The 17,407-nt window shown below is 35.4% G+C and overlaps 1 long non-coding RNA gene across 1 annotated transcript; it reads left to right on the top strand.

The window, feature by feature from the left end:
* Positions 1-5,239: 5,239 nt before the first annotated feature.
* Positions 5,240-10,730, top strand: LOC133791019 (uncharacterized). Its single transcript, XR_009874104.1, has 2 exons — positions 5,240-6,701; positions 9,669-10,730. It is a non-coding gene; the product is annotated as an uncharacterized LOC133791019 (long non-coding RNA).
* The last annotated feature ends 6,677 nt before the right edge of the window (positions 10,731-17,407 follow it).

Raw genomic sequence — 17,407 nt, 5'->3', positions numbered from 1 at the left:
TTATCAGGTAGTGGAGATACGTGTCCACTTCCCCATAGTTATGAGATCGTGGGTCTTCTCATTGTTTCTCTAGATCGTTGTGGATAATGCACGATAGAAACCTTTGGGAAGATGTTAAGTCTCTGTTGGTATGTGAGACTTAGGTGCTAGGCCTGATTGTTATATTATAATATAATGTTTTAGATTAAATAAATGTGACAAAGAGTGTCACATATTGTCTTTGTCACATATTGTAACATATAATAGAGAGTTACAATATTAGATATATGTGATATATCCAAATATGTAACATATTTGGTATTATAAATTTGTAACTTCCAAATATTACCCTTTATTGTGTAAATTTAGTGTTACACAATATTGAGATGAATTTTATAAATCCATATGTAAAATGACTGTTAGAGATATGATTTTAACCCCAATAATGTGTTTTGAGAGTTACAAAATCATTTGGGATGGTTTAGAACCGTTTGGAAAAACAACACAAAAATGTGTGCTGAAAATGGTCAATGGCCGCGGCCACAGGAAGTTGGTGGCTGCGGCCTGTGGGACAGAGAGCAGTGGTCGCGGCCACTGATGTCCCTGGTTGTGGCCACTGGTGTAAATCTGACCAATTTTTCAGTTTTTTTAATCTTTGTTTAACGGCTCAAAAAACTCAAATAACTCCCAAATCTGATTTTTAATTCCATATTAATCCAATTAAACATTGGTAACAGCCATGGGGGTTGGTGGAATTTGAAATTCAAAGAGTGTCTCTAAACTCTATAAATAGGAGCCTATAGCTCACTTGAAAGACACAACATTTCTATCCATTAGAGCACTTGGCTAGAAACACCTTGAGGCTTGATAATTCCATAAAGCATTTCCTTTAATGTGAGAGAGATCCCTTAGTGCTTGAGTTAGGGGGAAATAAGCTTTTGGACAAAGGTTTTAAACCTTGTTCAAGTTGGTGATCACCAACCCTCTTCACTTAGGTTGTGTAAGTGAGAGTTTACTTGTGTTTCTGTTCTTACATTTTATTCTATTTTTTTTTCTTATTCTCTTGTTCTATTTACTTGTAACTTTTGTTTAAAGTTGTAATCTTCTCTTTTTTCAAACACCTTTACTGTAATCTTTTGCTTAGAATTGTATTTTTCACTATTATATTCTTCTTCTCTTCTTCTTCTTCCTTTTTTTATTTGTACTTTCAATTATAGAGTTGTAACCTTATTTAATCAATTTATATTTATTTGTAATATATTGCCTAGAGTTGTAATATTCTTACCTATTTCCATTAAGGCAACATATTTTCCTAACACTGATGACCCGAGCTTGGGTGCTAGGCTTGTAACCTTCTGGGTGTTGGACATGTTGATCCTCTGGGTGTTCGGCCTGTGACTTTCTTGGTGTTAGGCCTGTTGATATCAGTTTGAACGAGAGTGAGTATTTCTCAGTGAAGTGTACTTAGGGGCTTAAGTCGACCACCCTATGAAGAATAGGGTGGGCTGACCACCCCTGGGGTAGGGGTCAGGCCAACAACTCTCTTTGACACATTGGGGCCGACCACCCCTGGGGTAGAGGTCAGGCCGACCACCCCTAGGGCTCTTGGGCCTGCTTAGGGGTAGGGATCAGGATGACCACCCCTAGGGGGGTTTAGGCTTGGTCGACTTCCCCATAGGTCCTGGACCTATCTTTTTTGCCCGTCAGTCTTTTCTCAATACTTTGTCATTTTTTCCCTGATTTGTGATGTCATGTGTTGCATTCTCATTCGCCACGTCATCCTTGTGTTTTTTAGGGATAGCACTCCCAATCTCTCTCCTTCTCACCCCCAGTTTCTTCTTCATCTTTCCATTCTCAGATTTCTTCATCATTATCATCATCATCAAATCTCATAATGAAAAAAATGCAAAATCTCATAATTAAAACCACCATTTCTTCCCTATTTTCTCACTTTCCCTCTCAGATTTCTTCATCATCATCATCATTAAATCTCAGAAAAAAATACAACAAATCTAACAACAATCATCAAAATCAAAATTTCCATAATAACTCATTATCATAAAGAAAAAAATTAGATCAAATCAATTCAAAATCAAATCCAAAATCAAGCAAAAACAAACCCACTTTTTGAACCTAATTCAAGTCCAAACTTAGGAACAAGCAAAATAAACCAACCATGGATATTTTGTAATCATTTTGCCCAACCTTCAAGCTTTGTCGTGGCCACTCCATTAACCCAGCCAATCCAGTCGCACGCATAACCATCTCGAAACCCCGTCGCACACAACCCTCACCGTCAACCACAACTTCGCCCTCTCCAAGCTCTGCCATGGATGTATGAATTCAAGCTTTGCCCCTACCAGAGAAGAAGACGAAGAATAGGAGAGAGAACAAGAAAGAGAAAAAGCAGTGTGAGGAAGAGAGAAGAGTGAGTGAGTAAGGAGAGAGAAGACAAATCGGGGAGAGACAGTGGGTGATCTCGACCACCATGACAAGCGAGAATAGAGAGAAGAAGATAGGAAGCAGAGAGAGAAATATCGGGGGAGAGAGAGGGGAAGAAGACGAAGGAAGGAGATAGAGAAAAACCAGTTTTTATTTATTTTAATTGTTAGATTTTTATTATTTAAAATTTATTTTAATTATTTTTTATAATTTTAAAATAAATTTATAAGTTTTTTAATAAAAATATAATGTGGGTCAATAATAGAGTGACATGTGGCAACTTAATTATCTGAAGTTGTAGTGTCCAAAAACTCATAATATGATTAAGTACTTTGATTAGTGTGCCGGGAAGACACACGGTGGTAATTATGTGAATTATAGTATTATATGATTGAGTATGCATGATTATGTGTATTAAATGTGTTATAGACCCACTTTTGTTAGAAATTGGCATTTTTCGTAATTCTGACCCATTGGTGGTATATTTGTAATTTTTATGTGCTATGTGCTTAAGATTACATTATTATGTGGATATGTGTGATTTTCGGCACGTGTGAATCCTTTCGAGTGATTTTAGCGAAAAAGTCACAACGAGGATAAATACTCGGCTTGGGTCGAGCTTAGGAGTATTTTGGGAATTTATAGTATTTTGAGAGTATCGGTAAAATGAAATTAATTGGTGGAATAATTATGTTTGATGGATTAGTTGATAAATTTAGAGATTAGTGGTGTAGTTAGATTTTTAGCAAATGACCAAAATGCCCTTGGGGTTAGTTTTGAGGTTAATAAAGGCAAGGGGCAAAATGTTCTTTTGACCTTAAAGTTAGACAAAATGGATAGGTGTTGATATCCTTTTGGTCATTCATGTTTACTCATTTTTATGCTTCTAGTTTCCTTCTTCAAACCCATACAAGACTATACACTTAGGCCAAGACTATACAAGAATAGTTTCATTCATACAAGACTATACACTTAGGCCAAGGATCAAGTTCTTGAGTTTTTCTTTTTTAAGAAATTCTTGGAGGATTTGGAGCTACCAAGGTCACCTTTGGCACAAGGGTTCGGAATAAAAGCTCAAGCAGAGGTAAAATTCTTCTTGGTTCTTCATCTTTTTGAGGTGTTCTTGGTCAAATTTGGGGTTTTTGGTTGGGTTCCGAATTTGGAAATTTGCGGCTATCAGGATGTGTGTATTGATGTTAGAAACTATTTAAGCTACAAAACTGAAGCTCGAATTTGGATTGGAAGCATGAATTTGAGTGTGGATTTTTGGATTTTGAGTAAAAGTTTGAGTTTCAAACTTAAAGTTTCAAATTGTGATTTTAGGTAGAAGTTTGGAGTTCTTATTAGTGTCTTGAAGTTGTTTATAAGTTGTGTGAATTGTATTGAGGCTGAAATTTGTGTAAAATTGCTGGAAATCTAGTTTGGGGTCGAGAATTTGGGTCTGAAAGTTGTGGTTTTGAAATTGGGGAAGAACATGAAATCTTGGCACGATTTGGGTTTCTAGGGACCTAGTGCGACCGTGCTAGTGTCCTAGAAACCCATGGATTTTGGGCAACAGTGCGACCGCGCTAGTGTTCTAGAAGTCCAGGAAATTTGGGCAACAACACGACTACGCTAGTGTCCTAGAAACCCAGGGATTTTGGGCAACAATGAGACTGCGCTAGGGCTAGCGCGATTGGACCAAGTGCCCCGAAACATGGTTTTTATGATTTTTAGGGATTAGGCTCGGGGTTTTGAGGATTTGTTTTGGGGGCCCACTTGGGGGCTTGAGGAACGATTCCATTACCGTGTTGAATGGAATTGGAGGCCCCAAGAGCTAGGGTTTAATTTTGGAGCCCATTATTGGACCTAGTTCCTAATGAGCGTGTCATCAATGTTGTGACTAAGGTTTTTGAGGGGCTCGGGGAAAGGATCGCACTCGAGGTCATTCCATCTTCAGCACGAGACTCAAGGTAAGAAAATTGACATATGTACCTAGTGTAGGGCATCGACTTTGGTATCTTAACATGGTTATAACCGTGCACTGAATTTGTTTAGGGTTACGTACCATTGTTTCATATTTGTACTTGTTGTATTTGATTGTCATGTAATTGTTTGTGATTGGTTAGCATGGGCCGTATTTGGTGATAATCATGCAGAATGTAAGCTGCGATGGGGGGGCCATTATGGGGGTACGGTACGCACTCACTCGACATAGGTCGTATAAATTGTTTAGAAGTTGACATGAGTTTGTTTTATAATATGTGAAGCATGTCATTTATCGCTTATGTTTAACTGAATATTTATTATGCCTAGTTGAGTTTTCTTGTTGGGTCTTGGCTCACGGGTGCTCTGTGGTGCAGGTAAGAGCAAAGGGAAGGTGGACCAGCCATGAGTTGGAGGGCTCTAGAGCGGCGCGTACATCTTCGGCCTGCTCGGCCGTCAAAGTCGAGATATTTGAGGGACTTGGGTAAAAGTCCATTTTTTCGCTTAGGTTGACTATTTTTTAGAACACTAAATGTAATTATGTTTTGTTTAAACTATTTTTGGGATTCCTTGTAAATGTTTAAAGTTTTAATGGAAAGTTTAATTATTTTGACCAAAAATTTTAATACCTAAACCTTTATTTAATTTTAGCTACATTTTTTAGTCCAAATGACCCGCTTAACAAGTTTAGTACTATTTTAAACACACAATGTAACGGTCCTGGATTAGTAGGGCGTCACAGAAGTGGCATGTAACATCCCAAATTTCCTAATGTGGTTTAGTGCCTGGATTAGGAGGCCGGGAGGCAATAATTGAGTTATTATGTGAATTGTATTATAATATAATTGATAACTCTACAAAATAGAGTTATTTTACCACATTTTATAAGTCAATTGTTGCTTAGTTCTTGAGTTTTAAATTAATTTATCAATTTTTTAAGTAATTTTGAATTTATTAGTTTTATTTTGATTTTATGTATTTTTATTTATTTTTTGTATTTATTTTGTTTAATTATGTTGTTACTAATTTATGTGTGTTTAATTTCTTTATGTAGGTGTATTTGTTGGGGCAAATGAAATGTTGATAAAATGTTGGTATAAAGAAATGAAGAAAGCAAGCCCAAAATGAAAGGCCCAATCCAATTCTTGACAATGCCATGTCATCAATCCATGTGCTTCTTTCTCCACCATTGGATTTGTAACTATAGGAAAAGATGACAATTTTGAGCATGAATCCATGTGCTTTTTTTTAGACTAATAGGAGTGTTATCCTTTACCAAAGAATTTATCTATAAATAGGAGTCTCATTTCACCATTTCAAGCACACCTTCTCTTACACCACTTCTTCCATCTCTCTATTCTCTCCATCTTTTTCTTTTCTTAGATTAGTTTTTATGTATTTTTAGAGGAATAATTTGGAGGTTCCTCCTCCAAATTTTCCTATTTATGTTGTAATTTTTATTTTTGTTTTTGATAGTTATGGGTTTCTAATCCACTTAAAATTATTAAGGTGGAGGATGAACCAAGATATAACTATATAGTGTTTATTTTATGTTGACCTCCCAAAATGAGCAATAAAGTTTATGATTTTTCTTCTTCTAAATATTTCTTTCATCTATAATATCATGTATTTTAGATTGTTAGAACATATTTTACTTGGTTCTTAATTGTGCAAAAACATAGTATTCTTTGATTAAGATGTGTCATTAAATTGTTCACATCCAATGCTTAGAACAAAAATACTATATTTTGCTTTAGAAATAACATTATTTGATTTTTTTGTAGTTTCATTAAATTGATTCACAACTAATGCTTTAAAGTTATACTATTGAAGTGAAGGAAAATCTATATTTTTTGAATTAAAGAGAGCTTAAAGGAAGAATAATGTTTTGGAAAAGGTAATTAGATTAATTTCAATTATCACTAAAAATTGGGAAGTCAACATATTAATAAATATTATTATTTATATTTTGTGGGTTCTAAAATCTTAATAATTTTATAAATAACTATTAAAAACAAATCTTTTTAGTTTATTTATTTTAATTTTTTTTAGTATTTTCTTTCTTTATTTTAAAACAAAACACATCAATCTTTGGAACTAGGTTAGAAATTTATTTCACTTTGGTAAAAATAGTTTTCTCTTTTGATTTAAGTCAACTCCTTTGGGTTCGACCTCGTGCTTACACGAACACTATTCTATAAATACGATTCGTGCGCTTGCGAGTATAAATATTTAAAACATACCCGTTTTGGGTCCATCAAGTTTTTGGCGCCGTTGCCGGGGAGTTGCAAAGAAGAGAAACAATTTGTGTCAAGGTGAGTAAAATTCTTCTACTAGTTATTTTATTTTTTATTGTCAAAAAAAAAAAAAAAAATCTAAGTATGCTCTGTGGTTGCGGTTTCGACTGATCTTCCACATCAGAAAATGTTTCTTGTCTTTGTCATTTAATTTTATTTTTCATTTATGTTTGCTAATTTTGTTTTGTTATTTAATTATGTTTATTTCTTGTAATTTTAATTTGCAAAAAAAAAAAAAAAAATTTAAATCTCTTGAAATTCTAATTATGCTCTATGGTTGCAATTTCAATTGACCTTCCATATCAGAAAAGGTTTCTTGAGATTTTCACAAAAAAATTGTCATTGAGTTATTGCCATGTTTCCTATTGGTAGCATAGGTTACATGAGCCAAAATGGATGCCCTTGGAATAGTACTAGGAATTTTAACAATGCATGTCATCCTAGGGAAAGAGAAGACATCAACGCTCAAATAGAAAATTTGTCTAGAACACTAGATGTCTTACAAGCTAGGCAAACTCAAGATGACCATAGGGAGATAAATAGTGCATTTCACTCTCATCACCATGAGAATTGTAGTCATCCCTTGGAAAATCCCATTGATTTTAGTTGGAAGCCTGAGTACAACTATTATGCATCATCGCACTTTGATTATAATGAAACCAATGATGTGCATGCTTATGAGAATTCCTCAGAAATCCCATTTGATCCCACCTATAATCCAAATTCTACATGGAGTCAAAACATGTCTCCAATGAACCATGTGCATCAATTCAACACGCCTAATCTGGGTTATGCCCAACCCGATCTGTCATATCCTCCTCAACCAAAAATTAATCAATCTCTAGAGGATACCCTACAACAGTTCATGCAGTTGACCCAACAAATTTTGCATCATCAATCTCAATCCCTTTTGAAAATTGAGACACAAATGAGTCAACTTGCAACTATTATGATCGAGTCAGAAAAACAAGTTCTTCCTAGTCAACCCATTCACGACCCATTAAGTCAAAATGAGAGTGAAAAAATGAATGAAGTTGTAGGAGAACCGTTGATAAGCATCCAACCAATTCTTGAAACTAAGAAGTTGGATGAAATGATTGTTGTGGCTCATGATGAAAAAGAAAAAGATATTGTTGTATTTCATGAGCCAATAGTTGAACCAATTTACATATTCACTCAAAGTCCAAAGGAGAATAAAAAAGATGTGCAATTTTCTTACTTCATTGAAATGCCACCAAAATTGCATGTCTCTAATTATTTTGTAGGTGTGATGCTTTCAATTCTCATTTATGGCATTTGCATCAACATTATAGTTCACCCTACAAATGAAATTCTACACCATCGATTGGGTGTAGGATAAAAAAAAAAAAATAGTCGGGCTAAAGACTATAAACTAAAGCGCTTTGTGGGAGGCAACCCATAAGTTTCAAGTTCCATTTTGTATTTCACGTTTGTTGTGTGTTTGTTTCATGTTTTTCAAGTTCAAATAAGTTTGAAGGAAACTTTTAGCCCAAAAACGAAGGAGCCAAATCATGAAAGCATACATTCAAGGGAGTTTTCTTAACTTTTTCAAATTTATTGCTCATTGAGGACAATGTTTTGTTTAAGTTTGGGGGTAGTGTTGTGTGTTTTTTTTTTATATAAAATGTTCAAAAAAAAAAAATTGGTGATTTTTCATTTTTAGATGATAAATTGAATTTGAATTTAGTTCTTAGAAAAATGTGAATATTTCTTAAGCTCTATTTTTAATCTTTGGGTTAGTCTTGCTTAAATATAGATTTTTCATAAAAGAACACTTTCTATCTTTCTAAGAATTTTTGTGTAATTTAGATTAATTTATATAAGCATAAAATTTTGTAAATCTCACAAGTCCTAGAATTCGATTAATTATCTCTTGAGGCGAAATCCTAGAAAAGCACATCATTAGGGAAATGATTTAGGCTATCTTTGGAACGTTTGAGCCTTTTGACTTAATCACCGTTACGCACATTATTCCCTAGTTTACCCCATTTGAGCCAAACACGAGCCTTGTTATTGTTTTACCCATATGTGAAATCTAAAACTTCTTCATAAATTTCATTCTTTACACATGAGAAAATATCATAGAGCTATGCATCTTGATTTGTTACCAAAGTGAAAATAGGAAAGAAATTCGGAAAGCCACATCTTAAAAAAAAATATATATATATATATTGTGGCAAGCTAAAAAAAAAAATTAAAGATTCCAAATGGATGGAAAGAATTACTATGGAAATGTTATGGCGTATACTTGAAATATTGTGATGTCTAGTGAAAAGTTCGGAAATACTCATGTGTTAGGAATAAGTGATCTAAGCTTAAATTCAATATCATTTTTCTCACCTTTTTCTTTACCCGCACATTACAAGCCTATAAAGTCCTATTGATCCTTGATTTTGTGTTGTTCTACATTAGTGGAGAGAGATAAGAAAAACGAACCTATGGGACTTTGGTACAAAAAAATAATAATTCATCATTCCTTGAGATTTAATTATTTTATCTTTGCATAAATTTTTCCAAAATTCCACATGATTACTTGGTAAATAGTTTTGTGTTTCCATATTGAAAATTAGTTGTTGAAAGCAAGATTGACTATTGGATTAATTACATGAGCTTAATGTCTCTTCATAATTTTCTTTGAGCTACTTTCATTATGCAATTTTTGAGGAAAACATTTGATATCTCCAATTAAAAAAAAAAAAGTGTGTTTTTAATTTCTCTTTTGCTTGAGGACTAGCAAAACATTAAGTTTGGGGGTGTGATAACTCTACAAAATAGAGTTATTTTACCACATTTTATAAGTCAATTGTTGCTTAGTTCTTGAGTTTTAAATTAATTTATCAATTTTTTAAGTAATTTTGAATTTATTAGTTTTATTTTGATTTTATGTATTTTTATTTATTTTTTGTATTTATTTTGTTTAATTATGTTGTTACTAATTTATGTGTGTTTAATTTCTTTATGTAGGTGTATTTGTTGGGGCAAATGAAATGTTGATAAAATGTTGGTATAAAGAAATGAAGAAAGCAAGCCCAAAATGAAAGGCCCAATCCAATTCTTGACAATGCCATGTCATCAATCCATGTGCTTCTTTCTCCACCATTGGATTTGTAACTATAGGAAAAGATGACAATTTTGAGCATGAATCCATGTGCTTTTTTTTAGACTAATAGGAGTGTTATCCTTTACCAAAGAATTTATCTATAAATAGGAGTCTCATTTCACCATTTCAAGCACACCTTCTCTTACACCACTTCTTCCATCTCTCTATTCTCTCCATCTTTTTCTTTTCTTAGATTAGTTTTTATGTATTTTTAGAGGAATAATTTGGAGGTTCCTCCTCCAAATTTTCCTATTTATGTTGTAATTTTTATTTTTGTTTTTGATAGTTATGGGTTTCTAATCCACTTAAAATTATTAAGGTGGAGGATGAACTAAGATATAACTATATAGTGTTTATTTTATGTTGACCTCCCAAAATGAGCAATAAAGTTTATGATTTTTCTTCTTCTAAATATTTCTTTCATCTATAATATCATGTATTTTAGATTGTTAGAACATATTTTACTTGGTTCTTAATTGTGCAAAAACATAGTATTCTTTGATTAAGATGTGTCATTAAATTGTTCACATCCAATGCTTAGAACAAAAATACTATATTTTGCTTTAGAAATAACATTATTTGATTTTTTTGTAGTTTCATTAAATTGATTCACAACTAATGCTTTAAAGTTATACTATTGAAGTGAAGGAAAATCTATATTTTTTGAATTAAAGAGAGCTTAAAGGAAGAATAATGTTTTGGAAAAGGTAATTAGATTAATTTCAATTATCACTAAAAATTGGGAAGTCAACATATTAATAAATATTATTATTTATATTTTGTGGGTTCTAAAATCTTAATAATTTTATAAATAACTATTAAAAACAAATCTTTTTAGTTTATTTATTTTAATTTTTTTTAGTATTTTCTTTCTTTATTTTAAAACAAAACACATCAATCTTTGGAACTAGGTTAGAAATTTATTTCACTTTGGTAAAAATAGTTTTCTCTTTTGATTTAAGTCAACTCCTTTGGGTTCGACCTCGTGCTTACACGAACACTATTCTATAAATACGATTCGTGCGCTTGCGAGTATAAATATTTAAAACATACCCGTTTTGGGTCCATCAATAATTATGCTTGCATGTTAGAAATATTAAATATGTGTTTGTGTAATTGAGACCACATTATTATGTGGATATATTTGGATTACTCGCCGTGAGGCGATCCCGATGAGCAAGTTAGCGAAAAAGCCACAACGGGGTTTTATACTCGGCCCAGGGTGAGCTTGGGGGTATTTCAGTAATTTAGTACATTACCGGGAACTAGCGGGTAATGGGAAATTATTGGTAATCATGTGGGAATATTGGAGGTAATGGAAATTATATGATATAAGTTGTCGATAGCGGGGTTTGAGACAAAGGACAAAATTGCCCTTGTGAGAACTTGATGAATAGGCTAAGGGCAAGGGGCAAAATAGTCAATTTTGTCCAAGTATAGGACTAGGAGGGCTGGGAACGTATCAGAAGGGTTAGGAAACTCAATTCTCAGCAGCTCACTTACTTCCTCTCTATCTCTTGAAGGTTTGGAAGAAGTTTGGGGAAATTGAAGATCAAAGCTTGGGAATTAAGGTGCTAAACTTGGGGAACTAGAAGATTAGCTCAAGGGGATCAATATAGCAGAGGTAAGGTCTTTAATTCAAGGTTTAATTATCAAATTTATGTGATTATTGACTGAAGTTTAAGTTTTGCATGTTTGATAGTTAGGGAAAGAATCTTGGATTGTTGATGGGTTTTTAATTCAGTGTTTTAGCTAGGTTTGGTTGCAGGAAGGAAGTATGTTAAGTATGGGAATTGTGTTGGAAGATTGGGATAGAATTGGGTGGCTTTTACTTGGGTTCAGCTAAAGAAAAAACCCAGAAATTCTGGGTTCGAGGGGCTGGGTCACGGCTCTGTTCTAGGTGAGCTGCGGCCCTCTAAGAAAAATGGGAGGCAGGAGGGCTCGGTGGCAAGGGAGCGCCGCGGCGCCATAGGGGCAGGGCCGCGGCGCGTGTCTGGTGATCAGGGAAGCCGAACCTTTGGAATTAGAGGCGGGTCGCGGCATGGGTCCATGGGGCCGTGGCCCTAAAGGGGATTTTTGGCCTTAATGAGGTTTTTAGATCGGGAACTTAACCATTTGGGCTCGGGGTCGATTCTACTTCCTTGTTGAGTGGAATTTGATGTCCCGGAGGTTAGGATTTGGGTGGTTTTTACTTGGGTTTAGCTAAAGAAAAAACCCAGAAATTTTGGGTTCGAGGGGCTGGGTCGCGGCTTTGTTTTTGGTGAGTCGCGACCCTCTAAGAAAAATGGGAGCCAGGAGGGCTCAGTGGCAAGGGAGCGTCGCGGTACCACAGGGGCAGGGCCGCAGCGCGTGTCTGGTGATCAGGGAGGCCGAGCCTCTGGAATTAGAGGCGGGCCGCGGCATGGGTCCATGGGGCCGCGGCTCTAAAGGGGATTTTTGGCCTTAATGAGGATTTTAGATCGGGAACTTAACCATTTGGGCTCGGGGTCGCAAGACATCCCGGAGGTTAGGATTTGGTCTGGAAACTTTTATTCTCCAATTGTTGATGAAATTCTTAAGTATGATTGTGACTAGGGCTACGCTGAGGGCTCGAATCAGGGATTGTACTCAAAGGGCATCGCTGGTAACTTGCATTCGGATTGAAGGTAAGAAAACTGCACCCATTATGTGAATGCATGGTTAGAGCTCATTCAATGATGATTATAGATATGATTAAGGCTTTGGCTCTGTTGATGAATATGATTATAATTATGTTTGTGAATGTCTGAAAAGGTACACTAGAATGTGCATAATTAGGGTTATGCTTATGGCTGCTATTTGAATGTATTATAATGCATTGCAATTGTTGATATGAATGCTATATGAGATATGTGATTGTTTGTTGTGACTGGGAAGCTCGATTTATAAACCAGAGAGTTATTAGGTTGTCAAATGGGGATCGACTTATTAGTCGAGGGCATATTGGACTCGAGAGACTCTTCTTGTGAGTAGAGAGTCCTAAAGCTTCGACTTACAAGTCGGAGGCATGTGAGGCTTGACTTATAAGTCAAGGACTTAAAGGACTCAGTTTATAAGCTGAGATTGGCATTGTGCACGTGGAGTGCAGGCCACCATGGCTGGGCCACCCTGGGAGTGCAACATGCACTTGACTGGCTCGGTTGCCAACAAATTGAAAGGAAGTGCAACACGCGCTTGCGTGACCCCATGGCTGCGAACTTGTATAATGAATACGTCTGTTTCAGTTATTACTGTTTGATAGTTATATTACGATGTGGACTGTTCAATGTGTTTTCTTGCTAAGTCTTTTGGCTCACAGGTGCTTTGTGGTGCAGGTAAAGGTAAAGAGAAGCTCAACCAGCCATGAGTCGGAGGGCAATAGCAGTGACATGTACATATGCAGTCCACTCGACCACCACGGCCGAGCGTTCAAGGGAACTAGGGATGAACTCAACTTTTTCTGCTTAGGTAGGCTTATTTTGTAACTTGAGTGTTGTAATCAACTTTTACACTGTTGTTTTTGGGATCTTGTGTAAGAAACGTGCTTTTAAGTTAATAAAAATACTTATGAGTTGACCAAAAGTTTTTATGCCTAAACCTTTAGTGGCTTAGTCACATATTTAGTCCAAATGACTTGCTTTGCAAATCCAGCACTGGTTAAAACACACTTGGTAACGGACCCTAATTAGTAGGGCATTACATGGCACTTAACAGAGTTGATGGTGACAGCTGTAAGAAAAACGTAACGTTGGGTGGTTTTACCATAAAAAGAAAGTTTGGGTATGTAAGTGTATAAACGAGAATACATTAGGTATTTATGCCACAAATATCATTTTAAATAATATATTATTTTACTATATTTATAATACATAATAATCAAACATCAATCAAATATAAATAAAATATTATTTAGGCATGAATAATGTTTCTCTAAATTTAGAGAAGCACTGTATTCCATTTTTTTTTATATCGTTCTCTAAAATATATTATGTAAAAGTTTTCTATTTGTAGTGTTATTTTTCTACGTTTGTACCATTTTCTTCTCTAATATAAAGAAATTAGCCTTTTAAAGAAGCTATTGTGAGTACTCTTAGAGCCACCCAACAAATGCTTTAAAATGGCATTTTCTTCAAAATTTGAAGAATCAGACTGAAAATGCTTCCAACGGATGTTTTAAACTCACTCTTCATTTTACATTACCCTTGCTTTACATGTAGAACAAAGTTTAAAGCATCTTTCAATATTTTTTAATGTTTTTATGTACTTTTTTCTCTTTCTCTCTCCAAATTAATTAATATTTTATTATATTTTATCTATTATTTTAATTAATAAAATCATTTAAAGAAATTGTTGTATGATATAATGTAAATATTTGATGTAAAATAAAGAAATGGAAGTTTAGGTAATGTTTTTTGAAGGATTGAATAGAGATTCTACAGGAGTGCTCTTAGTCGATGTGTTGCGACTTAAGACCGAACATAAACTAACACGCTGACGTTGAAGCGAGTTTTTCTTCTTCTATCTAAATATTAATTTATTACCCGATTAACCTTCAATTTTAGATGAGATTATAAATCTTTTTTGGCCACATATCAAAAAATTTCATTTTATTGGGCTAGTGAAAATACAGAGTCACAGAGCACTAATCATTTTGCTGGCCCCGAACGTGAATACACACATAATAGACAAAAAATTACATATTTTGCTAGCCCACAAAATCATATCTTCATTTTATTTTCTTTGTTTTTGATTTAGCAATATTTCAACAATCCTCTCTCTGTTTTTGTTTTTTTTAATATAAAATAAAAAATTTCCAACCTTCTATCACAAACACTATCTTCATCAACAATGGTAATTCACAACACTTAGAATTATTATACATGGGCGAAACCAAAAAGAGGGCGAATGGGTGACCTCCTATTTCTTCCAATTCATAAATTTATATATAAAATAACTATTATTTTTATTTTTCCCTTAATTTTTTTTCTTTCTAATTTTTAACACTGCTCATATTAAAAACCCTGGATTTTTTTTAAAATATATTAACAATTAGTTACTTATTTACTTGCTACCTAGTTATAGAATTGGCCTCAATAATTTTAGCACATTTTATCGTGTATATATTATTGTCTAGTATAATAGATTTGTGCTTCTACTTTTATATATTACTTTTTTTTAATCAAAAGATTTGTGATTTTCATAAGAAAATAGTATCGGTATATGATGCTAGAGATTTATAAGCATTTGCGAGTTGTAGAGCTAAAAGTCTAAAACAAGACAAACCTCAGGGAGACTTCTTATGCCAAGCCCGTTAAATGAAGGTAATTCGGACCTAGCTTAGGCCTTGTTTTTCTAAATTAGGAATGTTGTAACTTCTTAAAAAATTGACACTTTTAACACTCCCAACTCTCATAGGGCATCTTAATAAAATACATTAATTACTCTCAAGTAAGGTGTCTGCAAGTATGTCTCTGCAAACCTTCCTCTCAAGTGAGGTGTTGGAAAGCCAACAGTTAGCATGGTCTATGCTATTACTCTGATCTTCTAGGTTTTTCAAGCAGTGTTTCATTGTATCCTTTTACCTAGCCTGGGGTTATTATTATCCTAGACTATTTTTCAGTTATTCCCGTTTTCAGTTAGAAAGAGTCATTTTGGAGATGGACAATAACGATGGCATTGATGGGAACCAACAACAACCAGAAGTAGCATTACTGCAGAACTCTATCCATTGTTTAAGAGATAAAGCCGACTACACATCAACTGAGGACTTAGTGAGGAACAAGCTGTACAGATTGAAGAGTTGCGCAAGAGATTCATTGAGGAACTATCATTGGAGCTGGAAGCTGACATTGAGATTAATGAAGAGGTGGTCAAAATAGGGGTTGTGGCTAAACTCTTTGGAAGGAAACAAGTGCCCAAGAACCTTGTTAAATAAATTATCTCTAACATGTGGAGTCTTAAAGGCACTTGGAGGATTCGAATTATGCTGGAAGGGCTATGGGGGCATCTTCTTTGACTTGGAGGAAGACTGTCAAGAAATTCTGAGGTGGAGGCCATGGTTGGTCAAGGGACAACTTCTGAATATTCGGGAATGGCCAGACGATGGAGCATGGAAAATTTTTGACATGGAGAAGGACAGGTTTTAGGTGCAGGTTCATGGAATTCCAACCCTATACCCGACAAGGGAAAACAACCCCCATCATTGCTGTAACGCCCCAACTCCAGGGACCGCTACAGTGCACATTGCAAACAGTGCTAAACTCGCTAATCGAGTCGTTTGGCCATAAACGTGTAACTAAGTGTGATTAGCGGTTTAGGGATTAAAAATTTCGGTTAAGAAGTAACGTTTCACTAGAACGTTTAATATATACATTGGGATCCCAAAAATATAATTTCAGAGTCTATTACAAAAGAATATTTACAACAGGCTGTTCTAAACGACAAAACAGGGTTTAACCCTAGTTCCTCTTTCAAACCTCGCCCAAGTATTGGTCGAGCAGCTGCTTATGTACACGTCATCACCTAAGCTCTCCAACTCAAGGATGGTCCAGCTTCCTTTTGCCTTTACCTGCACCGCAAAGCACCCGTGAGTCGAAACCCAGCAAGAAAACTCATATGCTCATAAACAGTCATATCATGATATCAAATCATATCTGGCATGCCTAGCAATCATAGCTCTATTCAGCATGCAAATGAGTTCAAATGATGCTAGGGTATCCAGGATAAGAAATCCTGGCCTTCTGATTGGAGGACTATCAAGTCAATCCTAATCAGATGAGTGTCGTAACACTAGAGGTTCCGATAAACCATGCTGAGTGACCAACAAGCAAGTCACTAGGGGCCTCAGTGCCCAAGCCATGCATATGATGATCAAAATGATCATACAGAGCTCATAGCTCTAATCAGATGAGTGAATATCACTTGAGGTTCTGGTAAACCATACTGAGTGACTGACAACCAAGTCACTAGGGGCCTCAGTGCCCAAAGCCGTGTAACGACACCGTTACCTAGGCTTTCCTGCAATGGCTCTTATCAAATGAGTGACTGACAAGCATGTCACTAAGGGGCCGGTACCCATAGCCATGTGACCTAACAGTCACGGGGCTCGCTGGCCTTGGCTCTAAATGACTAGCCTTTGGCTAGATAAACGCTTGTTTATATTCATCGAACTTGAGGTCGGTCCTGCATTAATGCTCTTTGAGTCATTCACTGCAGAAGGTCGATTAGGTCTAATCGACATAGCTTGCACTAAACACACTAAGGTCGTCCTGACTAGTGAGTTAGCACAATGTGACCAGTGCCCAGTACCACTGCCGAATCTGACCAGTGAGTCACAGCTTCACAGTTGATACTAACACCTTTGCCAATTCTGATTAATGAGTCAGCCCTGTGTGACCAGTGCCCAGTACCACTGCCGAACCTGACTAATGAGTCACAGCTTCACAATTGATACTAGCACCTTTGCCAAATCTGACTAATTAGTCAGTACCATGCACACGTAAGCAATGCTATCAATGTGTATCATATGCCAATTATCCAAAAGTAGGGCATTCAGCATGCTTACTTAACAGTTGCTAGCATAATTATGATCATGCACAAACACAGA

This window comes from Humulus lupulus, chromosome 7 (genome assembly GCF_963169125.1).
Source record: "Humulus lupulus chromosome 7, drHumLupu1.1, whole genome shotgun sequence".
Taxonomy (NCBI): domain Eukaryota; kingdom Viridiplantae; phylum Streptophyta; class Magnoliopsida; order Rosales; family Cannabaceae; genus Humulus; species Humulus lupulus.
Note: the sequence above shows the minus strand (reverse complement) of the source record. Positions and strands in the feature narration are given on the sequence as shown.